We start from the raw sequence: 24,620 nt of genomic DNA, 5'->3' as shown, positions 1-24,620 counted from the left end.
TTTCCGCTTCAATTTTTAATTAGAGAAAAGTCATCTACACTGGTGACGGTCATTTTTCACTAAATCTATTTAATACTCCTCTCATCTACTCATCAAGAATTAGCAGAAAGGCGGCGAGGAAGCAAATCTCAGCTGAAACAGAGATCTGGAAACGGGCCAAAGCGAAACAGGAGTTCACCTTAAAGGAGCAGAAAGAAGTCAGGAATGATTTTCAGTGTAGTACACAAACGTGCGTCAGAAAAAATAAATGGAAGATCTGATTTTAACCAGGAAAAATCATAATGAAAGGGGAAACAAGTGGAACAACAAAGCACAATTCCTAGGCCTATTTTGTTACAAGGCCATTTGTTGTCCGTAACGTTAACGCCCCACAATTCGGTGAGAATCCCCCAAAACCTGACCCACAACTGAGATGCACAGCAGTACGGACACTTAAAATTAAGGCAAATTTTAAATTCATAATGTTGTTTGGCAAACAGCACTGGCGTAAATCTCAGAAGGCCGGGAAGATAAAAGGGCTAAAAAGTCAGCAAAAGGCTAAATCAGCTTTCTTGAATCTTGGCAGCAAAGTCGCTGTGGGCAGATGAGGGAGGCTTCAGCTCTGCTGGCAGGACATTTTAACACTATTCTCTGTACTCCAACTTGCATTTGCCCGGGCTGGGCGAGAGGTTGGTGATGAATGTAAACCCCCAGGGCTGTCAGTCAGGCACAGGGAGCCCTGGTGACAGCAGCACACTTGCATCGTGCCTCTGGGACCGCTGCTACACAACAGGAAGGTTTTAGCATGCACCAGTGTACAAACCAGGCAACTGAAGGCAAAAATAATAAAAATTTTAAAAGCTTTTAAAGTCTATTTTTCTTTCTTTTTCCCCCTTTTTAAGCTCTCCCCAGGAAATGAAGCTCATGCTGTCACTGTTGTGTTTGTGCCCCAGTGGGTCAGTCCCTGCTATTTCAACCTGGTCTCACAGGGGCTGCAAAGATCCTAGAACTGCTAGGAGTTCTCTGCAAACAGCTAGCCAGGAGACGAGAGCTGCCCTATTAATCCTTTTCCCGAGGGAAATACCAAAAGCACATACTCACTGGAACATCAGCGAATCTAAAAAACAGCTTAACTTCAAGGCACGCGTGGGAAAACAAGCTCTGCTGTTTTCTTTTGTTTTGTTTGGGGGTGCCAAGGGGTAAGTGTGGTCAAAGCCTGCAAGGTGTTGAGACAACACAGAAACAAGGGATCATAAATGCGGCCAGGAACAAATAAGGAGGCACGTGGACATGTTGCTTCAGACTGGCCTGAGAAAACAGTTGCCCCACAGGCAGTAGAGGCAGTCCCAAAGGTTATCAGCTGAGATTCCAATCTAAATTTTGTTCCTTTGTATTTGATTTGTCCCTTTACGAGCCCTAAACAGTAACAAAATGGCAAACCGGCCTCCCTAAAATGGCAACTGGGGTCCTTGAGAAGCTAAATCCATCACTCTGCACATGATCCCCTGCAGCTGTTCTGACACCTAATCCTTCCAGTGGCTCCTCTGGTCCTTCCACTCAGTTGACACAGAACAAACTTTATCCTCCTGACCTAAAAACATGGGCTGTGAATTTTAAAAATCCCTGTGCTCAGAAACCAGAAGCTGACAGACTGACTCTGACACTAGTTTGGAAGAGACCACGCGGGAAAGACCAGAGCAGGCTGGGGAGGCATTTAAAATGCAACACACGTGGCTTAGGATCAGTTAAAAGTATTGACTGTCAGTATGAAATATGTGCTGGAGATAAGGCAAGCACTTTAGACACACTCTCAGACTCTTCTTCATTACTAAGACTTTATTCCTCATCAACTCGATAGAGCCTGAGGTTGTAACACATTGTTATTAGGACTTCAAGGAAAAAAAAAAAAAAAAAAAGTAAAAACCTAATCTGTGGTTTTACCAAGAGAGACTTCAGTGGTGTATTTAAGAGCAATAAGTAGCCCTGGGGAAAAAGGCTGTTACTTTTCATAGTTCCCAAAAAGAAGTTTGGGAGGAAGAGAAACAAGTTAGTTTGCTGGGTTTTCCAGCCAACTCATTTCTCTCACTCTCAAATACTATTTAGTTCTTTAAGCTGATTGAGTCCCACACTGAGAAAGTCTTTTTGACATGATAACATGATGTCGCTGCCTGACAGAGCTAATTTACACACACCACACACAAAAAAAGAGGCAGGAAGAGCTCTTAGGAAATCAGAAGCTCAATAATTACCAGAGCCTCTTCCCCAGTGCCAACCTGACCGACTTGGGCACGACAGCTTTGCATGGTGCAGTTCCTTCTCGCACAGCACAGGGCTGTGAGACTAAACTGCTGTTTGAGCACATTGTCACATCTTAGTTCAAATCTCAGGCTGCGTTCTCAGCTTTCCTCAACTCCACAGTAGGCATTCCCCGTGCCGGTGAAGTTATGGGAATGCTTGAGGTTCTCCCTCATTCTGCCTTTCTAGTAGAAACAGCCAGGCTGGTCTGATCTGTGGATGCCCGTGGAGTCAATACTCTGCCAATGTTCAGTCACCGAGGTTCTTCTGCAAACACCTGAGCACACCTATTCCTCCCCACTTACACCTCCTTTTGTCCATCGCCCTATAAAATTAGGGAAATATTGTTCCTTTCTCAGTGTATTTGTGAACAGAGCCTGGAAATTTTAAACTTACAGTCCTCCAGAGCTTAGCACAGCAATAAATAACTATTAGGCATAGACTGCAGTGCACTTTCCAGAAAGAAAATCCACAGGGATCCCACATCCACTAAATTAAGAGCTCCCAAACTCTGTCTGTACGTACCCCTACTTGTCCTTGCTCTCTTTCTTCATCAAATGATGCGCCTGCAGTGTTACTGTTGCTATGTTACCTCCACAAACTTTCTGCTGTGCTGGCGCTCTCCCTGGAGAACGAAGCACCGTACCCACCTGTCACACAGGCTCCCTCCTGACGGACGGCGAGGGATGTCAGAGAGTGCGTGTTAGTGGCTCCTGTGCTTCACCTGTCCAGTCTTGAATAGACAGTTTCTATTGCCAGGTCTCTTTTTCACAAGCACTAAAAATGAAATCAAAGAAAAAGAAAAAAAAAAAACAACTTTTTTTTTTTGTAAAGGAGAAGCAGAAAATTCTACTTAAAGAAAATACAGCATATTCCCCCCCACTTTAGAACAGGAATTCTGGTGAAATGGAAAAGAAACAAACACACGTAGCCCTTCAGCAGTGGGAACTTTCTACTTCCTAATGCTCTCAAAGGAAAGGATTACAACCCAAATCTCCGATCGCTTTGGGAACAGGAGCAGTTGAACAAGGAGAATAAATCTATTAGGTGCGTGCTTTAAGGTACGTTTGAAAGCAGTTCTTTAAAAGGAGCAGATGGAAAATTCACTCTGAAATGCTTTGCATGCTACAGCCTTAGGGATCATCACGAGGGATTTGTACCATCTCGAGAGCTCACAGGTACAGAGGAATCCTCCTAGGCTAAGATCAACACTGCTACACGCCCAGGCCGTAAAAGGTCTTGTAATCTGTAAATTCAGGGATAAACTGCATCCCTGGCTTTAGGAAGCTTTTATCTAAACTGAGGAACATTCAGCACATTTGCAGCTCCACACGAAGCCAAAGCTGCTTCCAGCTATGCTCCCCATCCACAGCTGGGCAGGGTAAAGGGGTCCTGGAAAAAAACCTCCAAGAGAGCCCCTGCATGTGCTCGCTCCAGCAACACCAGGAAGCCACGTGTGCTGAAGAAGGCAGCGGCTGAACGATCTTAGGGGAAGTATCATGTGTGTTCTCCCTGTTCTTCTACACTTACCCTGTGCTGCTTGTGTGCTCTGTTGGGAACAGGTCCCAGACAACACAGACACTGGCTATCACAGGATCATCTCGGCTGGAAAAGCCCTTGCAGCTCCCCCAGCCCAACCATGACCCTCCCCCTGACCGTTCCCAACTCCCCCAGATCCCTCAGCGCTGGCTCAGCCCGACTCTTCAACCCCTCCAGGGATCCCGGGGACTCCCCCCTGCCCTGGGCAGCCCATTCCAACGCCCAACAGCCCCTTCTGCACAGAAATCCTTCCTCAGAGCCAGCCTGACCCTGCCCTGGGCAGCTTGAGGCCATTCCCTCGGGGCCTGGCGCTGGCTCCTTGGCTCCAGAGACTCATCCCCCCTCTCTGCCCCCTCCTGGCAGGGAGTTGCAGAGGGCCAGGAGGTCTCCCCTCAGCCTCCTCTTCTCCAGACTGAACCCCCCCAGTTCCCCCAGCCGCTCCCCAGCAGCAGCAGCTGATAAAACCCCAACAGGCTCAAGATCCCAAGATGCACATGTGTGTGTACTTCTGGTGGTGCTCTTGGGAGCTAATGCTCGTGAACAGGGAAACTGATACCCAGAAGAGATGGCAGAGCTGACCATCACAGATGTGGAGGTAAAACAGAGTGCTGCTCCCTCAAGGATGGAAGTTGAGCTGCTTCATCACCACAGAAAGGAAAGAAGGAAAGGAGGGAGAACTGGGAACTGGCCATCCAGGCTGGGAGCAGGAAGAAGAGGACAGGAAGGACTGGGAGTGTGGGTTCCTCCTACAGACTACCTGCAACCCTAAAATCTGTCTGTGATGACAGCAAACAGATCTTCCAGGGCTTCAGCACAGGCAGAATGAAAAAATACATGAGGTGGGGAGTGCCCTTAAACTGCAGCTCTGGCCACTACCCGCTTAGCCAAAGCGGCCCTCGGGATAGGAGGCCAAAAGATACTCAGAACTTCTCTGGACAATGCCCAGATTCAGAGACCTCCAGAAGTCCCTTGCAACCTAAGTGATTTTATGATGCTCTGCCTGGGCTCTCAGGTGGCAATAATTCAGAAACGTGAGTAGAAACCTGGAGTCAAGATGTCCTGGGTCTGCCCCCAGCTCTAACATTGCCTTTCCCCAGCACCCAGGGGGGAAGAAAAAAACAACCAAAAAACCCCACACTAAAAAAAATTACACAACCTCCATGACCCATTCTTCCTCTTTACAAAGCAAAAGGTGAACTCAAACTGCTTCAAGGTAGACAAGTGAAGAACTGACAGTCTGGCTCACAGCTTTTTTTCCCCCCATCTGGAGCACAGGGACAAGAGCACACTCCAGAAGATGTTCAGTATTGTGGCAAGCAAAAGCTACAGAAATCTCTCCCTGAAGTGCATCCAGAAACCTGCCTGCTTTGCCCTCTGCAAAGGTCTGTCATGCTCCTCAGCTGAGGTTAACAGAGTGGTTTGTGAACGTTCATTTATTCTGATTAAATCCTTAAGATAGTAAAACCTCATCCAGTTCTCAGAGAGCAGGTAATGGAGGTACAGAGAAACAACTTGCCTAAGTACACCCTAGAAGCCGCACCAGCTTGGGATTCACTTTACATCTAATTGTCCTGTCCACAAGATCGTCCATCTTCCTAGCCTGCCTTTTTCTAGCAGTTTCCTTCTCCGGTGCCTTCTCGCTTTTTGCATAATGCATTGCAAAAATCTACTTTACATATTGAGCTTTTAGTTCTTAAATTTATTATTTAGTGTTGTTCTCTGGTAATAAACAAGCCGTATTGTTTTATTTATTCTTCCAGCCTGCACACAAGCATTTCTCTGCACAAAGAAATAGCCAGCTTATGAGCAAATCTTTTTATATTCCGCAGTACCAAACGGCAGAGCACCCTTGATGCAATTTCCCCCCCCCTCCCCTCCCCAAATCGCAGAGCAAGGGACCGCAGGGCAGAGCTTTACAAGAAAGCTGATGTTGTGCTGCTTGCTGTGTTCCCATTTACAAAGTGTTGAAAGATTTTTCGGGGGAAGCAGGAAGCAAACTGAGGAAGCAGGTACTTCGCTCCGTTGTGTGCAGTGGCACAAGCTACTCAAGGAGTAGGTGCGTGGCTGATCTGCTTGCTGCTAAATGGGATAAATAAGGTGTGGGAGGAGGGAAAGGCTCTTTTTGCTTTTGCCTCGAAGCGATTAATGAAGAGCTGTCTTGAGGTAAAACCACACTGAAGAGCCAAGCGTTTCGCATCGTATGAGAGAAGCGGGCAGAGGTCAACTCCAGACAGGAGGAGAGGGCTGGCTTTCCAAACACTGACTTTGAGAGACAGCTCAAGTCCTTGCTATTCTTTGTTGTTTTCAGCCCTAGATAGCTCAGGCACGTTATATTCCCCAAGGCAGAAATGCAAACCTCTCTCACCTCCCTAAAACACCATTGTCACCACCTCCTCAGCAGCAAATAAACATGGCAGAATTCAGGCTCCTGCTTTCTAATAGATATTTCAGGTCATACTTAAGTATAAATTTAAAGTTTTCTTTGTCTTGGATAAGTTAAAAGAAAAAAGGAAATATTGCCCAAAGAGCACAGAAACACACACAGTGTTTAACAGCATCTCGCTTAGCAGGGTGGGTCACTATGGAAAATAACCTGTCTCTGTGGGTTTTCTGGAAAGTTTGCCCCATTTCCCACACACAGAAAAGAAGCCAGTTCTGGAGATGGAGCATCTCCACTGAGGAGCCTCTAACAAGCACAAAATCATATGGGTGGCTTCTTGCAGAATTCAGCAGGCAAGGGGACAGGTCAGCAGTCAGTCTGCATGACCCAGGCACGTCGGAAAGTTTACACCCACAGAAAAGCTATAGAAACCAGAAAACCCCGACTGCTACATGCAAGCAAGGCGCAGTGCCATTCAATTCATCAGTGCTACGTGGCCAAATCAACCAGGCTAACCGATTCCAAATGTACCTTCCCTCCCTGGCATCGCTCTTTCACTCGCTCCCCATCTTCCCACTTGTATCTGTGCTGCTGTGTGTCTAACACCAGCCTTTCCTCTCCTCTCAGAAAAGCCTTTGATGCACGGGGCGGGCAGCTGCACGCAAGTCTCATTAGCAAGCTGACGGCCCACTGCACTTTTTGGAGAACACTTCATCACTATGTAAGTGGAGGCCGCTCTGTTTCAGACAGCCCGATCGATCATGCCAAATAACTAAATTACCTGACGTGCCGTAATCACCCACATTGATAAAGCAGGTGGGTTCTTTTCCAACACAGTTCATTACAACACAAGTTAGAAATTTGGATGCACAAACACCACTATTGCCAGGACTCTATTAATTTGGACTAGCTTCACATGGGGTCCTATGGGTATAAACCCCTCTCATTACCAGGCACCTGAGACCCAATTAGGTGAGGGACATTAAATGCTTTTCTGCTGCACTCACAGGCGTGCAACACAGCACGAACCCAGTGGCTCAACTAATCTGCATGTTCATCATCTGAAGAAGTTTTAGGAGAAAGATGTCACCGTCCCACACAACATGTCACCCCCTCTGCTAGGCTTGTGTAAAAGCTGTCCTAACCCCACTACTGCTGTTATACAAGTAGCTGGTAGCGCCTGTGCACGCGTAGGCTTTGGAATGTGAAGACTCGTGTAGATTTGGCCACGTACCAGAGTGGAAAAGCACTCTGCACAGAGAGATGGAATCACAATAACTGCTTTGGAGAAAACACACCTCCAATAAAAATCAAGCCCAGACTAGGATGGAGAGAGCAGGCTGTCCTGTCTCTGTCTTGGAAAAGGATAGTTAAGCCTAAGGTCAGCCATGGGATAAAAATAAATCTAAGGTCAGTCTCTTCTTTTTCTAACCTTCTTAGAAAAGTCGATGACTGTTCAGCTTCTTCTTCCCCCATCACACAAATGCCCACAGCTTTACTGGTCCTTTGGGGTTGTAACACCCAGTGTTTACCTCCTGTTTCTTACTTGGACCCCCTAGAAGCTCCTTTCACTCATCAACCCAGTACTGCACCTTGGCAAGCCTTTTCTAAAGCCCCAGCTCAGTGGTAAACTGAGCCACCGTGAACGTGCCTGTCTGGCCATTCCTCTCCCTATCTGTTTAACCTGTAAGCTCCCCAGGGCATGGCCTACCCTTAAAACACTCTGAGTACCATGAAGTGTACCTGCAGATCTCCCTCCTGTACAAGGTACCTACGTGCTGGCAGAAAGCGATGCGGCACGTAGCATCCTTGTAAAAACGCTGCTGGCGTAAGCACTGGGCCAAAGTCCCCACCCAAAACCAAGAGACACCACTGGTACAGACCTTTCAGGTAAGATCTCTGCCAGCTAAAGCAATGTTATGATGGCTGAAATAAAGAAATAAAAGCTAATTACTATGGTCATGCAAAGCAAAAAGGAACCTGACCAGGTGACTTAAGCCGGCCTAACAAACCAGATGTTTGCAGTCTAGCTAATGAAAGGTTGTGCAGGACACTTGCACTATACAGGTTAGGATGTGCAGATGTGAGAGCGGCCAAATATGTCACTTCAAAATACACAGAGAGAACGAAACGCAGTGCCTGAAGCTTGTGGGTGTGCTTAACAAAGTTATTAACCAGCAGAAGAGTGTATGATAGAAGATAAGCACTAGCAGAATGCATAATAATTAAATTTCTACAAAGCGAAGTCGTTGCTTCGATTTGAAATGCTGGATAATTTGACACACGCTGTGTGCTGCTTTGTCACTGGTGCCCAGAGCTTCACTTGCAAGATATCATAAAGAAACATAAACAACCTAGTCTCAAGCTGCATGGCTGGAGAAGACTAACACCACTCAGTCCCTGGAAAAGGCAGGATGGGAAACAGCAAACTCTACTCACCTTGTGTCCAGCATAGCTCCTATCATATAACAGGTAGGTAGAAAAAACACAGAAAACATGGGGGGGGGGGGACGACACAAACACAGATGTAGTAATAACAGACCAGTTAGGAAGGGCAAAGTTACGCCGTCCTGTTTAATGAAGGCCTAAGAGAGAGGTCAGGGAAAAAGGAATCAAAAAACTTGACCAAAGCTGGAGGTGCAGGAAAGAATTATCTTCTCACCTGCACAAAGTAGATTCAATCACTGAGCAAGATTAGATGGGTTTTGGAAAGCCTCAGGCTATAAAAGTTAAGCTAAGGGTTAGATTGAATCTACCCAGAAATAGGTTGATCAGTTTAATATATCCACTCACCAAATTTTTACTAATGCAGCGTTATATCAGCTCATCAGAGAAGCAAAGGAGGCCTCTGCTCCCTCCAGCCCCAAGCTTGTGCCCGTGCTGAGGGTCCCAACACAACGTCACTGCTGCAGCCTGGGCGAGATGCAGCCCAAGCCAGCTGGTTCCCTTTTAATGTTTCTTAAGATCTGAAACTTAACAGGAGAAAAACCCACCAAAACCTTTAACAGCCAAACCCCCTAGTTTTATGAAATTCTTGTCATATACATAATTCACATATTATTTAATTTTACGTGGACACTTCCAGTTCCCAGCTCACACCTGGGGCTCGGGAGGCATCAGCAACCCTCCATACTCTGGGAAGCACAAGTCGGATCTCACACTCACGATGACATTTTTTGGCATTGTCACGTGTTATGCAGCGTATCCTTTACTGAACCATCGCTTCACACCTCCACAATGGCCACTTTTGTGAAATGCCTTAGGATCCTTCAGAGGAAAAGGCGACTCTACTAACTCTCAGGGCTGGGAACTCAGGGATATTAGGAAGAGTACAGCAGGACTGTTTAAGGGCTGCAAACTTAAGGAGCAAGCACAGCACTTCTTTTGACCTCAAAAATTATTTTTTAGGATAAAAGAGAGGAGGTCTTAAAATAAAAAAAAGCACGATGTAATGCTTCAACCAATGGCACTGCCGCATGGAGCCTGTTCCTTAGCATCCCGGAGCAGATGTGCTGCACTCAAAATGTCTTTGTCTATTAAAACTGTGTCAGCTTCAGAGACTCCAAAACTCCCTGTGGCATAAACAGAATTTCTAATGAACAGCTGCAGGATACAGGAGTAGCCACGCAAAATGCAGCTGCTGAGACCATTTTCCCTGCCCCTCTCTCACCACCTTTCCTCCACTGTCCAAATCCCACTTTCCCCTCTTTGGGTCTCTCCTGTTCTCCCTCTCCCACAGCCCCAGCATCTCACTGTGTCTTCTGCACCCTCCACAGATGAGTGCTGTCAGCCCATCACTTTAGTTCATCCCTGTTCTCCTTCGTGCTTCCCTGTGGCCCATCTCCACCCTCCTTCTTGCAGCAAGTCACCCAGAGACCAGCAGTTTGAGGGCAGACACCCAGCACTGGTTTCTTCTGTTGATATTTATTATTTCTGAAGCCTCCTTAGACCACATCTTGCCGTGCCCGCACAACTCCTGGTCTAACAGAGCTGCTCTCCCATGCAAACCCTTGAGCGCTCTCACGCCTCTCCAGTCTCCGCAAGAGCTTTGCTGCTTTGCTTGCTCACACCGAGGAAGTGCAAAAGGGAGCAATAAAGGAGAAAAACATTATCACACCAAACCCTGTAATTCCACAGAACATGAGCAATCCTCGGGGAAGGATTCAGCCCGAGTAAATTGAAACCCACTAATAGAGCTTTTAGCTTCAGCGCTGCTTTCCAAGCTGAGGCACCAAAGCATGACTCCTTGTGTGAGTTGGTTGTTGGGTGTTTTGGGTTTTTTTTCTCTAAATCCTCTGCCTTTGAAACCAAAAACCTGTCAAGCACAGAGCCTGGTCTGAAGCCACTTCCCAGCTGCTCTCCTGAATCTAATGGTGTCCCGTCAGCTAGCTGGAGAAACAGCTGGAATGATTATTAATTTAGTCAGGTACTTATAACGGCCCCTGCGACGCTCAGCACTGTACTTCGAGAAAAATATCATCTGTTGTCTCAGTGTAGCCCCAGCAAGTGCGTCTGGGAACACCAGCACAAATGAAGCCTGAACACTGACTGTTTGATGCCTTCAATCTTCCACGGGGTTCTCCAGTACCCCATAAACAGCCTCCGTTTCCTATTTCCAGTATATTTATAGGGAGTTAATGCTTTGGTGAGCTCTACCCCTTCAATCCGAGTGAATACAGCTGATGGATTCAACAGTTATTGGAAGACTAAGAGATAAGACCAGATGCCAAAGTCCCATTTTACTAGAACACTGACAACATTAAAGAAAGTCTAATACTAAGAAATAGTGTCTTTTTAAAGAAATCCTTATTAACTGGGTATCGAACACACAGGCCAGCTAAATACCTGGTGGCTTTGAAACAATCTGTCTGATGTAATCATATAATCCAAACGCTTTAGCTATTCATCCACTGCAATGAGTGGTGAGACTGGTGCTAGCACTGAGCAGCTTAAACCAGCCAAGTTTCTGCGAAGTTGATAGCTTCACAGTTTCCCTGGATTGACAGCAGGATGTGCAGGGCTCTGAATAGTTAACGTCGCTACCACGTTTTCACAGCCCAGAGAAACTGTGTGCCCTGGATATTGTGGATACTCTCTGCACTTCAGAGATTGCCCGAGTAATCCTCACCATGCGCGGTCCCACCTGCCCGTTCACAACAGAAGGTGAAGAGAATCCAAATGTTAGCAGAGGGGGTACATTTGGGAAGGCTCAAGCTACTTTGGCAAGGACGCACCAGGCTTAAAAATACTCCAGGCAGAAATCTCCAACACACAACAGCTATTTTTGCTGGGTAAGTGGGGCCAAATGTCCTTGGAGCAGCTCAGAAACGGGCAGTGGGACACAATGCCAGCACAACGCTCATGCAGATGAAGCAATCTCTTCCAACACAAGCTGCTGTCTCCCAGCCATCATCCCAAAGATCAGACTGTTTCCAACTCACGCCAGCTTCAGGGACCATTTGCAAAATAGATGCTGAGAGGTCCTAATGGACAAGGAAGCAACAAACACCTCTTCTGGCCATTTATATCGGTTATTGTGGGCAGAAGAGTGAGGCCTAGCATCACTCACGCTGTGCCATCTCACTCTCATCTCAGTGGCTTGAACCATAAATGACTCAGATCGCACAGAAATATTGCGGGGGACAGCACAGCTATCTTCTTTTTATGCTTAACAGCGTAATAGGTTGGGTAGTGCATGAGTTAACTATTGCCATCCACTGGACAAAAACGGCTCGTGTCCAGAGTAAATACCTGATGCCCAGCCAAGAAAAGGGGAGACGTTCCCAGAGCCTGGGAAAGCTGCCGGTGAACACACGCTGTGAAGGGCTCAGTGACACAGCCACCAACTCCACCGCGAGCGGGCCATGCAGACAGACGTGAAGGCATCGGCTTGGAACAAAGTCATTAAGATAGCCACAAAATTCACAACTCAATTTGACCACGGTATAGAATCCAATAAAAATAATAAAAAACCACAAGGATGGCTATATTAGATCAAACCAATGATCCATCCACTTCAGTGCCTCACTCCTGAGTGCTCATTTCCAGCTGCTTTGGTGTAAAATACTCATAAATCATACTCACAGAACAGCTTATTCAGAACAATTTTCCCCATACCACTAGCAAACAGGAGTTGCATGAGCCCTTGAAGAAGAGGAGCTGCCCATCAACATACTTTTTTTAAGCAATCAATTGCATACAAAGTCTGAACTGTTAAGAGAAACCCCCCCCCCAAAAAAAAAAAAAAACCCCAAACATGTTTGGTATCACAACTTCTTGCAGCAGTGAGTTCCACAGCTAAGCTCCATGAGTGATTTCCTTTCACCTGCTTCAAATACAAACCCTCCTAATTCAGTCCGTGCCCTCTTCTACAGCGTTACATACCTCAGCAGTGATGGATACAACAGGACTGTCACCCAACTCACTACAGACCCAAAGAAACAACAGTAAAAAAAGTCACAGCAACAAGACCTGCCACCTTACCTTCTCTAAGCCCTCTGACGTCCCACCACGTGCTCCTCACTGAGCTAAGCAGTGTTAATTTTTCCAATCCTTGCAACCATCAGTGTTGGCAGAGAAGTAGAAATACAAGGATCCTACTGCCAACAGACAATTTCAGCATAAATTTGCACTTCTGCTATTGAATCACCCTTCCTGATGGACATCCTGGTTCTCCAGTATGGTCCTTTGGTGGAGTGGACCTCACCCTCTTTTATCCAATGTCCTCTTTAACATCTACGTTCTGTTTCCGTTCCAGTCACTTCCCAAATTTGTACCGAGTTTCTTTTTTTTTTTTTTAATTGCTCTCAATATGTCACTCTATATTACTCAACAGCAGATTTATTTAAACGTGTCAATGCTGTTGCTTAGCAGATCTGTCTGTGCTTTACAATTTAAGCCTGCTTCAGAATCACGTGTTCCCCTCCCAGTGCTCCCCAGCACGTCTGGTTCATCAGGAAGTTTGAGGAAAATAAAAATAAGTCCCACTCTAAAGGCAGTCCAGTGGCCTACCTAGGAAAGCTTCACTAGAGATCCTTGCAGAAAACTAAAACAAACCACCATCAAAAATCACCCTAGAAGAAGAATTGTGCCAAAGAAGAAGAGGAATTGTGCCCACCCGATTTCTCTTCTCAACCAAGAAGCAGTATTGGGTGCTATTTGTCTTTCATTTTCTACCTTGTACCCATGAACTTCAATAGGATCCCATCAAGTAAATGATCATCAAGAGCTTTGAAAAGAGTCCTAATATGAAACTAATATCAGCTTTCCCCAAGCAGCCAGCTAATTTTAGGTAATGGCCTTCAACCGCTCTATAAAAGGCCTGGAACACCCAGGTGGGAGCATGTTCTGACCTCTGAAATTAGACTTGGGTCTTTGCTGAGAGAGAGAAGATAATGTGCAACTAAATCACATACACAATGTTTTCTGTTTGGGCTTTTCAAGCTCTCCAACCAGCAATGCTGTAGGTTTAGTCACTGCCCCCACGGACTCCAACTCGCACATTCACAGCCGAGTAACTGGAGTGCCTAATGGCTCCACGCAGCATCGGCAAGCTCTGTGCACAAATTCAGCGAGAGGCAGAAGTTATCCCAAAACGCTTATTAAAAAAAAAAAAAAAAAAAAGACTAAGGAAACCCAAGAAAATTTCATCCTTCTGCAATCCACTGAAGCAGAATAAACCCAAACAAACTGCCCAAGAGCACACCAAAACCTGCTGTGCGGCCACTAACAGACGCCAAGTCTTCTGCACATTCATCCAGGGCTTGAACCGTGGGGTCGTCTCCATGGGCGTGTTTCCACTCGAGGTGCATTTCACATGTTGCCCCTAAGCTGACCTCATCTTCTGCCCCAAAATCTCCAGCTCAATCACCACCCTGCACACCTCCAAACCAGGCTGGTTTAGGGGGAATCAACTCCCACAAAGTGATGCTGTCAAGACAATCTCCAGCAGCTGCTAATTCCAGATTTGGATGGCAAATCACACCCGAGAAACCAGGTTCACAACCTCAGGAACTGATACCACAACCTGAGACAGCCCAGCCGACGACAAAACTTGCAGCAGGACCTGCCAGAATGGCTGCTGATGGGTTTCCAAAAATAATCCAGTTCCCTTTCTGCAGGGCCTGATGTCCGTTTACTTACAGCCACCTAAAAATAGCCCTTCCCGTTTGGATCAATGAAGAGAGCTGACAGAAGTGAAAGACGCTCATCACTCTGCACACACGCAAGACTAAAGGAGATAAAATACTTTTGAAATGCAGCGTAGGGAACAATCCTGCGCTGGCCCCGAGAGAGCCAGCTGGATGGGCCTAATGATTCTTCTCCAGCAACAGCTGTGATTGAGTTTATTTCCATTTTGTGTGATTAAAAAGAAAGAGACAGATAAAAAGGGAGAACAAAAAGTCCAAGATTTCAAAAGGCACTAAAAATAAAATAGTTTGTATTCACTTGGCACCCTACCTTGACAGCATTTTATACATGATAGCCAAGCAGTCCTCAATATCCCAAAAGGAAGACACAAGTAATTTATAGGCAAGGAAACCAAGTCATGGAAACGTTAAAATACCGACTCAATCATCAATAAAATCAACAGCAGGAGTAGGTTTAAAGGGCAGGTGTTCCGGATGCACCTTCCTATATATTCATGGTGCAAGACCCCTCTCTATTTATTCTTCATGAAGCCAACGTAATTGTTTCCATTGCCTGGCAAGTGTAAATCGATGCCGAAGAGTTCAGCGGCTCCTCACAAGGAGTTACAGTCCATTTAGCTGATAAAAGTTAACTGGTTTTCAGAGCCTGTTCACACCTCACAGGGAAAAGACACTTTTTCAAAATTCAAACATACAAGTTTAGCAGCAGGCTGCCTGAAATTAATCCCTTTATTTAAACACTAACAACTTTAAGTGTCTCTAAGCAATTGTAAAGGCTTTATTAGATTCGGCAATGAAAGCCTGCGAGCAGCCAAGTCAAGACAAAGCCAAGGTTATCTGCAGTAAGTTTCCAAGCATCAAACTTCGACAACACAAACTCGCTCTTGAGAGTATTTGAACCTCAGAGATAGGAATAAAGGGGACAATGACGCAACCAGAAAGGCTGCACTTACCCTGCCCAGCTGCTTGCATGGCACCTTGCTGCCGACAGAAGTCTGCAGGCAAGGATGGATGGAGCAGATCTTGCCCATGAAGGGCAAGAACATCATAGGAAACAGCACAGATGCATCGTGGGCAACATGTACCTCACTACTCTGGTTGTCTTTGGCAGCCAAGCACCCAGCTTGGTAGATGAGCAGACAGCAGTTGACATTGATTACCCTGACATCAGCAAGGTTTTGTGGTCTCCTATGACTGGATATACAAGGGGAAAACAAATGACTGGAATAGGAGCCCCGAGAGGTGGTAGACCCTCCACTCCAGCAATGGTCAAACTCAACAGGACAAAGCCTTGAGTGACCTCATGACATTTGTCCTTAGCTTTACTCCAAGCAGGACGTTGGATTAGAGACCTCCAGAGGTCCCTTTCAACCTGATCTGTTCTATGATTCAAAGAAATGCCAAAAGAGAAGGTGGAAGGTTTTCCTGGAGCTATCTGAACCAGATAAAGCTGTAACATGTAATAAAAGTAACTCGTTGTAAGTTCTTCATTGAACGGATGACCTGGTGACAGGGAGAAGTCTCCCAGCATACTGTGTTTCCTTCTCTCCAACGTTTACATCTTGACAGAGGAATACATCTGTTCAATTAAAGACACATGTACCACTTTCACATTAAAATCCAAGGTGCTTTAGTGGTGTCATAAGCTTTAATACCTGTAGGAGGTGATAAAACATTCATGAGATCAACACTGTGAAATGAAATGGGTTGGGCTGATATTAGAAGACATTTTAAGAGACATCCTTTTAAGGATTCCTCTGCTGCCATCTTTTTGCCCAACCACTACACAATCATTTCCTCAAATCTTTCATGTACCCAACACGCAGAGAGCTACACAAGGCATGCACATCACAGACAAGATCCCATCTGGTTGCTTTAGCGGGAGGAAAAAAGAATGGATTAGATGCTGTCTTTAAATTCTAGGTGTCACCAGGTTTGGGGGTTTTTTGTTTGTTTTGTTTTGGTTTGGTTTTTTTTTTTTTTTTTTTTTTAAATGTCTTCTGTTGTTACTGGGAAGTGTAACTATTGAGTTTCACGAAACTCGAAAGCTCCTCTAAGGTTTGTTTTCCTTTCAGTTTCCTCTAACAGCTGTCTTGCCAAAATCCATAGAAGACAAAGATCTATAGTTCCTAGTATATACATTTTGAATTGGTTTCAAGTGCAGAGCTAAGTTTTCACCCTTAATATGGTCTTGCGAGGCACACGGCTATCTTCCTGACTTTGCTGGTCCTGATCCAGAACAAAAAAAAAAAAAAAACAACCAACCACCAAACAAAACCAGAAGTCACTGGTTTTGCTGACCAGGATTATCCAACTTAGTGAATATCAGCAACCTTCAAGGACATGGTATAACACACCCGAGTGGAAATCACAAGTGCTGGATGCAGTTCCCTTAAATATTCTAAGCCTCTGCTTCTCCACTGTAACAGCCATTTAAGTGCTGATAAACTCACTTTTAGATTATTTTCATAAAACTGAAGGTCAGCAAACAGTTTGGTAATTAAAACTGTCACATAATTCTCAGCCTGATGCATAATTCAAGCCTACTTCCCCGAACAGACCAGGAGGCAGGGGGTGTGCAGCCTATTTTGAGGAATGACATGCCCCACGGGGTCACCAGGCCTTGATGACAGATTCCTCAGAGCTGTGTCTTGCAGCAACATGTGTTTTGGAGCCTCTCCAAGCCCTGGCTACCCTGCTGCGAGCACCTGCACCCCTCTGCAAACCTTGGCCATGTTTAGTGACAGAATCTCCTTTTGCAAATCCCTTGGCACTGGACAACTCCTCCTGCTTCACCAGCTCAGATGTTGCTTCTTGCCCAGGGTGGCTTTGTAGATGAAGAGTGAGTAGTTGCACTGAGCAGTTCTCAACTCATCCCTCCACTTAAAATGCTCCTGACTCTTCAAAGTCAATCTGAAGAAACACACTTATTTGGCTAAAAGAGGTCTCTGATACGGAGAGGTCATTCTAATATCAACCAGTGGAGGGCAACCACACACGTACACAACAGTCAGCATCCCACTGCCTGATGTGGGGCGGGGGGGCACTTCTCATTTCTAACCATCACAAGAGTTTGTGTTTTATCTTTCCCATTTTGCCTTATCTATGTCTACACCCTTCCTTGTGACACTTAAAACAGCGTTCTCCAAATAGCAGAGTATATTCACCTGAAATTAGGCAAAAGAAAACCTCAATTCCTCAGTTTCCCCATTCAGTGGCAGTTCTGCTCTTCTCCCCATATATGAGGACCTGCCAGACCACACAAAACCACACAACAGAAAAGCAACACTTCTCCCCCTTGCATTTCAGCATATAGGCACATGGATAAGACCACTGGAAGCATTTTGCCACCTTTTTTTTTGTTTGTTTTCTTCTAGATATGAGGCCCGAGCTGTAATGGGCTACCCCAGTTATGCACTAAGAGAAAACGGCAGCTGTGATCTAGTGGGAAGAGACCAGCACCTGGCATGTCTTCAGCAAACAAAATTCTTACCCAGCTAAGCAATAGGTGCAGGATATAAAGGAGAGAGCAGGTGAAGGCTGTATGGGTCCTACACCATGCAGATAAACCACGGTGCCTCTAACTCACAGACAGCAGCAGCGCATCCCTCCAGACAGCAGCTTCTTTCATGCTATGTGAAGACGAGAGGCTAAAGCAAGCTATTATCTTCCCAGGATTGACAAAACAGCAAGCCAAATCAAATAATGCTTTAGCAAGAAATAATGCAATAATTTCAGCCGAACAATTGTTTGAACAGTTGCAGTGTTTTGGTACAAAGACAGGCTGAACACCACTAATTCTGAAGTCTGGCCCAAGCAGATCTGAAGCAAATAAGAAACAAAACTCCTTTTCCTTCACCTCTGCAGCAAGCTCAGACCCCCTTCCACAGCCCCAAGCGAGCAAATGTGTCCGTGCCCCAGGCAAACCACAGAGGGAGCAGAGCAGTGCTGCTCAGCATGCCGCTGTGCTGACTCCGTCAGCTGAACCGATAACCCCCCGAGCTTGTCAAGACAAGTCGGCCACTGTACGTGCCGCTGACCTAAGGAGAATACATCAGTCACAGCTGGTAATTTGGGCACTGGAAGCAAGGAAACTGCTTGTGAACTGACTATAAATACCAAAGGGACTGGAGATATTTTCTCCCTCTCGTGTACGCCTCCCTGCCCTGCTTGCACAAACCCTTCAGAGCCTGTATCAGCTTGCTCTTGTGCTTCAAAATCAGCAGGAGATGGAGGGGAAAGGGTTTGTTCAGGAGAGCCCAACAACCATAACGTTTATCCTTTGAGGCAGGATATCCTGCAAGTAATGCCATTTCTCAGCGTTTAGTTAGAAAACCCAGGGAAAGGCAGGTGTTTGTGGGAGAAGCACTGGGTGACTCAGCTCTTCGTCCTCTCCTTTCTCCCCGTCAACATTTCAACAGCACAACATGCTGGTGTTACACAGGGGTGAGACACAGGGACTCGCTTGGTATGTGAAATAGAAAGTCAACAACCCCACCACCTCTGATTTTTAAGGATATTCATTCATTTCATCATCATCATTGTGTCCAGTTTATAAAAGTCACTTTGTGATCACAGATCATCTGGGATGCTGAGTTTCATCATCACTTGGGAAAACATTGTTGATAAACAACTATTAAGGGAAAATGTAAGGAGAAAGACAACACAGTGCTTCTCCTCTGGCCTCCGAAGGATCTTTCTGCACTCAAACCTGGTTTGAGCCACAGGGGTTTTAGCTGGTGCAGTTTGCCTGTAGGTTGTGCACAGCATCCAAAGTATCATTTCACAGCACTCCTTCGCTGCATGCCAGTAAAACACTGCGACTTTCCAGCCACAGATGGTTTTCAGGATCATTATCACTGGAAAAAGGGGAAAGGAGGGGCTCTGTGTTGTTGGTACAGGCTGCCATGGCACCGAGGCTGCGTCTGTACATCTGCCTGTTCTCTGGCCCTGAGTCCAGCTGGTGTAATTCAGCTACTTTCGTGCTCTTTAACTTTCTCACCTTCCTGAACACAGCAGCCACATCCGACCTGCCTTGCGGGTTCAGTTCCTGGTTGTGGCGACTTCTGGCCCACGACCATGGATTGTGTGGGTCAACGGTAGCCAGCCAAGGCCACTGCTGGTGGGTTACATCCTGGGTAAGCGAGTCCCAGTGCCCAGGAGAGTGCCCAGGCTCCAGGCCTGAGCTGTGCATCGCAGAGCAGAGCTTGGCCTCACCCGTCCAGGGCTGCGGAAGGGTCGGGAATCGTGATGTTACACTAGTTCACAGCATTCAAAAACAAATAAATACCCATGAAACACACGGGAAGGGTTATTACTTCAGCACGTATAAAGGAGATATTGAAGTGACAGGGAACTTCACTTCCCACTTTTTGAGGGGATAATACAAACCAGCAGAGCAGAAAGAAATCCAAAACATCATTTATCAAAGTGGCAACAGAATTTTCTGTCAAAGGAGAGATTTCACAACAAGGATGCTTTTGGCATGGGTGGATTCATGACAAAACAATGAAGCAATGCGAACGATATACGATCATTTCTTTGTACAGAGTGCCGAAAAGCTTTCAGGAGCTTTGTAAAATTAGAGCTGCTTATATTTAACAGCTAAAATGAAAAGGTGGGGAGGGAATGCTTCCCCTGTGCAGTTCTCTGGAAGCTGAGCTCATGATTGTACTCAGCGGGAAGGACGCTACTCGTCGAGCACTCTCAGCACCTTCCCTCCCACTGAGCTGCAGGCACAGGGGAAGCTCAGCAATCTGCAGAATTGGGTCCTCGCTTTTGTTCCTCTCGCCTCTCTCCCTCCCCACGTACTCTCCATCCTCCCTTTGACACACACAGATGGAAAGACTGATGATAACATACCAATTAGGTTATTTGAAGCCTTGCTACCAGCTACTCTAAATGCAGGCACATGAAGCAGCAGGATTCTGCTGGTGACATTTGGACCACAAATGAAGTCCCCAAGAGTAATAAACAATCAGGTAAGGAAATCTGGAAAGAAATTACCCAGCACACCTCGTCTTCTTGGCCCCCATGAGATCCATATAAAACGTGTTAATGCATCTGATTATGATCTAAATTATGTACAGAGGCTCCTGCCAAGCACTCTGTGAAGTTTCTTTATTGTTAAGTTGGAAGCTGTTTAAGCATGGTCCAGTCATCATGTCTCAAATTAGATTTGGGAAAAAACATTTTCCTCCTTTATTGCTGGCTCAGAACATGGGTTTGTGGGAGAAGGTCGATATGTGGTTTCTCTCTGCTGAAGAAAGAGTGGGAGAATTGGTGACAGAACAAAAGAAGAGTCAATTACCTGTCCTTGTATCGTAACCTGAGCTGTGTGGATTTACTGTACACAGACATGCCAGAAAACGACTGCAGTTTCAGCTGGCTTTCTAGATGCGTTTTTTCCAAAACGGGGGTATAAACACCAAGATGTTCTCATGCACACGTTCCACAGATCGTAAAACTCTGAGAGGAAGGGTTTCTGAAAATGAAGAGTTTGATGAGAACGGCTTGCAAAACATCACGTGAGACGTTTCACCATGCCTGTAAGGACTAGCTGAGCTGTCGCTTGCTCTGCCAGCAAATCATCGTGTTGCTTGGAGGGAAGTAAGAAAGCTGATTTTGTCCTCAAGTATGCCGTACCAATGTTGGAATTTTTTAAAAAAAAAAAATACAGATTCACCTCCCAGGTGTGTATCAATACATACAAGTTCAGGAGAGCACCCGCAGGTTTACACAGCAAACCTGACAACCTCACTTGAAGTTACAACTCCACCAACCCAACCTGTGTTTTATCTTCTGCTGGCATCTGACCGAGCCTTCACTGCACTGATCAGTGTCTCCTTCCCACTGCATTGCTGGTTTCCCAAGTTAGAAGCAGAGCCAAGGTCACCTTGCTCAGAACAGCTGTTTTTTAAAAGGAGAGTCCCTGTATATTAAAGGTCTTCCATCTATTACCTCCACCCTTCTAAACACACAGCTTAGCAACAACTGCATAAATTTGGCCTAAGCAGCACCGAATGGAAGAGAGCTAGCATATAATAGCTCCTACATACTTATTTTGCTCTATACATGCATATAAATACACACCCATATATATATGTATGTGCCAGATAGCTGTCTGCACCTCCTCTTAAGGTGCACAGCTCATCTTTGGGTACAGGGCTTAACACTTCACATTCATCACTACAGTGTCCAGCATAACAGGCGTTTTAAGGAATCGACCACACCCAAGCCCTCTGTTATGTCAAGGTGTCCATTTGACATGTGCAACAACTGCTGGACACGTTGAATATTGCTCCAGAGGATGACGTTAGAAATCCACATTTAAGACAAGCCTTTCTCGGCCGGTGTGTGTGCTAGAGCCCACGTCCCAGCAGCTTTGGTTCCACCTCCAGACACCTTGAGTCAGGCAGCAAGGAAAACTAAATGGAGAGGTTGACGCAGAAGTTAGGCTTAAATGTTGAACTGCAACATCCTTGGCCTATCTTTTAGCACTATTTCTGAAAGCATCAACCAGGCAACAAGGCAATTATACCAGTGACCAACACTCTCACCTGTGGTGAAATTCAGCACAGACATAACGATCAAATTTCAGAGTCAGCACATATAAAACTTGGCCGGAGCCAGACCTTGTTATCAGCAGATCTGCAGGAAATTAGGGATCAGAACTACCATTTCTAGCCACCAAGGTAATGTAGTGGTTTAAACACCAAAAAAATGCTTTAATGTAGGATCATAGGCTGGATCCCAGCCAGCCAACAGCACTGCTTTAAAAGGAAGTATTTATCTCTACAAAACACTTACTAAACAAAATACTAGGTGCTTGAAAATAAAGCCTTCACTAAGCAACCAGATTTTAACCTGAAATTCTGCACAATGGCATTCTCTTCTGCTGCAGGTAAGACCGATTCGCTTACACAGCACGCTTATTTTCTCTCTTTCTTTTTAAGAAAAAAAAGAATTTTCTCTTTCAGTTTAACTTTGAGGCAAGATGGAAGACCACAGCCCGGCCTCAAAGACGTGAGATCTTTTGAACTCAAAGTCAGCAGGCTCTCACAGGAGCTGAGCTCGAGGGCTGCTCTGGAATAAATCAAAAAAGATTTACTCTTTCACTTGAACAAGGCTGAAAAAAAAACCCAACCTAGATGTGCTGGGGGTGGGGAGACAGCTAACAGGTTAAAAAAAAAAATATATAAGAAAGGCAAGTTAAGAGAGTGGCATTATGGCTTGGTTGCCACGATCACATAAGCTAAACACTAACCTGCATGGCTGGATTTCCTGGAGGAAATCACCAGCACAGTTGCTCAGTCTGCTGGAAGTGGTTCAACCCAAGCAGATAAGGAGCAGGTGCTCCAAACATGACACACAAGGACACAGCACTCCTGGAGAAATCTTTTGACAGCAAGTCAAAACAGGGGCTTGAACCGGTCATGTGTCATTAGAGATGCAGCTGTGATTTTTTTCACAGATTAGTAGAGTTCAAGGCCAAAAGGGACTTTGAGAGCACCTAGTCTGCTTCTTGTTGTATCACGGGCCATTACGTTTCATCCAGGTTTTCCCCAAGAGCAGGAGTTAAATCCCAGCAAATCAAATCCCAACGTGAATAACTGAGGTGGCTCCTAGTTAACAATCCGTGCACCACTTCCACTCAAAGCCTGGGGCTGCCAGAGTAGCTTGCATAGGATGCAAATGCCTCTTGGTGCCCTTGCATCCCTCTGCCAGAAAATCCTGCAGGCAGAAGTGATTCCATGCTCCAGACACTTTGCTTCACGCTTGACACCTTTACTCAAGCCCAAATTTATCAGCAGTTTTGACAATATTCTGGAGTTTGCCTCAAGGAGCTCAGCACAGGGCACAAAATCTCATCCTCTGGCTTCATTACAGGAGTGAGAGGAAAACTGGAGAAGGAGGAATGTGCTGCTAGCAGCAATCTCCAACCCCTGTAGTGAGATTGCCTGCAGTACCCAGTCAGCCACACCCCCCACACAATACCCGCACATCAGCACCCATGGACTAATCCTTACACTGTGAACCTACTTTGGTTACAAAGCATTTTGGGACAAGAATCTGCCCAATGAATAATGCTAAAGAAAAATTTTCAGATCACGCATGCAGTTTCAGAGCCCAACTCCCCCACTGACCTGCGTGCAGGGATTTGGATCCCAAGGCATCCAGACACCGAGCCAGCGAGCTCAGACCATTAGTGACATTCAACACTGCTTTTAAAATCAGAATTTAAAATGCTGAAATCAGAATATTGTGAAATGCCGCTTCTTTGCCTGCAGATCTGCCAGCTGAATTTGGCTAAAACTTCTAGCAAATAACAGATGATTAAATGAAAGAGTGGATGGCCAAAAATATATGTAAAGGGCTTGATTAAGACTCCACAGGTGACACTGTACTGATGCTGCCCAAGCTTGCCCCATCTCACTGTTACTTTAACCTGACTATGGGGAGAAGAGAGAGGGCTGCTAGAGGAGTGCAGAGATGTTTGGATAGACTGTGTGAAAATACAGCAAAGGAAAAAGCAGTCAAATGCCAGGCGTGGAGCAGCTGACACCACAGTGCTCATTTGTGCTTTACCTTCTGCACCTTGGCTCAGACCTGTCCTGTGTCACACATCGACTCCTTCACCGCTTTTCTTCTTTCTCCCAGCGTTTATCTCAAGGGTTCTTCTCCTGTTTAATATAAAAACACAAACAAAGCCACATGTGATTAAGAAACACCTTACTCATTGCCGAGAGGTATCGTGCCTATTAACACACTGGTTAACAACACTCAATCCCAGAATCATCTGGGTTGGAAAAGCCCTTGCAGCTCCCCCAGCCCAACCATGACCCTCCCCCTGACCGTTCCCAACTCCCCCAGATCCCTCAGCGCTGGCTCAGCCCGACTCTTCAACCCCTCCAGGGATCCTGGGGACTCCCCCCTGCCCTGGGCAGCCCATTCCAACGCCCAACAGCCCCTTCTGCAAAGAAATACTTTCTGATATCCAGTCTAACACTCCTTCCAGACCATCTCCAAACAGATGAGAGATTCATGACAGAGTCAACCTCAAGCCCAAAAGCTGCCATGGGCTTGACAATCTGGGCTGCTGGGGAGTATGAGAGGCTGGAGGACACTAGCTAAGGAGACCAGAACAGGATTAGGCCCAAGGATACCTCCCTTGGGTGCTGTGATACCTAGAGCAGCAAGACCCAAGCTCAGCTCCTGCATATTCCTCAGCACTGCAGAGACTCACAAAGAGGGGAGGGCATCTGTAATAAAAAGCA

The 24,620-nt window shown here is 46.0% G+C and overlaps 1 protein-coding gene across 5 annotated transcripts in view; it reads right to left on the bottom strand.

Moving 5' to 3' along the window:
* Positions 1-24,620, bottom strand: part of EXTL3 (exostosin like glycosyltransferase 3) — a 157,447-nt gene that overhangs the window by 35,662 nt on the left and 97,165 nt on the right. For 3 of the 5 annotated variants that reach the window (XM_074895439.1, XM_074895435.1, XM_074895437.1), the window contains exons 3-4: positions 23,932-24,026; positions 2,925-3,051 (exon numbers count right to left, since the gene is read on the bottom strand). The gene's annotated coding sequence lies outside the window, so the exon portion shown is untranslated. Of the gene's footprint in view, positions 1-1,080; positions 1,196-2,924; positions 3,052-23,931; positions 24,027-24,620 lie in introns of all 5 variants that reach the window. The other 2 variants (XM_074895438.1, XM_074895440.1) reach the window with 2 other exon arrangements.

The sequence above is a fragment of the Athene noctua genome, chromosome 1, assembly GCF_965140245.1.
Source record: "Athene noctua chromosome 1, bAthNoc1.hap1.1, whole genome shotgun sequence".
Taxonomy (NCBI): domain Eukaryota; kingdom Metazoa; phylum Chordata; class Aves; order Strigiformes; family Strigidae; genus Athene; species Athene noctua.
This window is presented reverse-complemented; position numbering and strand designations above follow the sequence as displayed.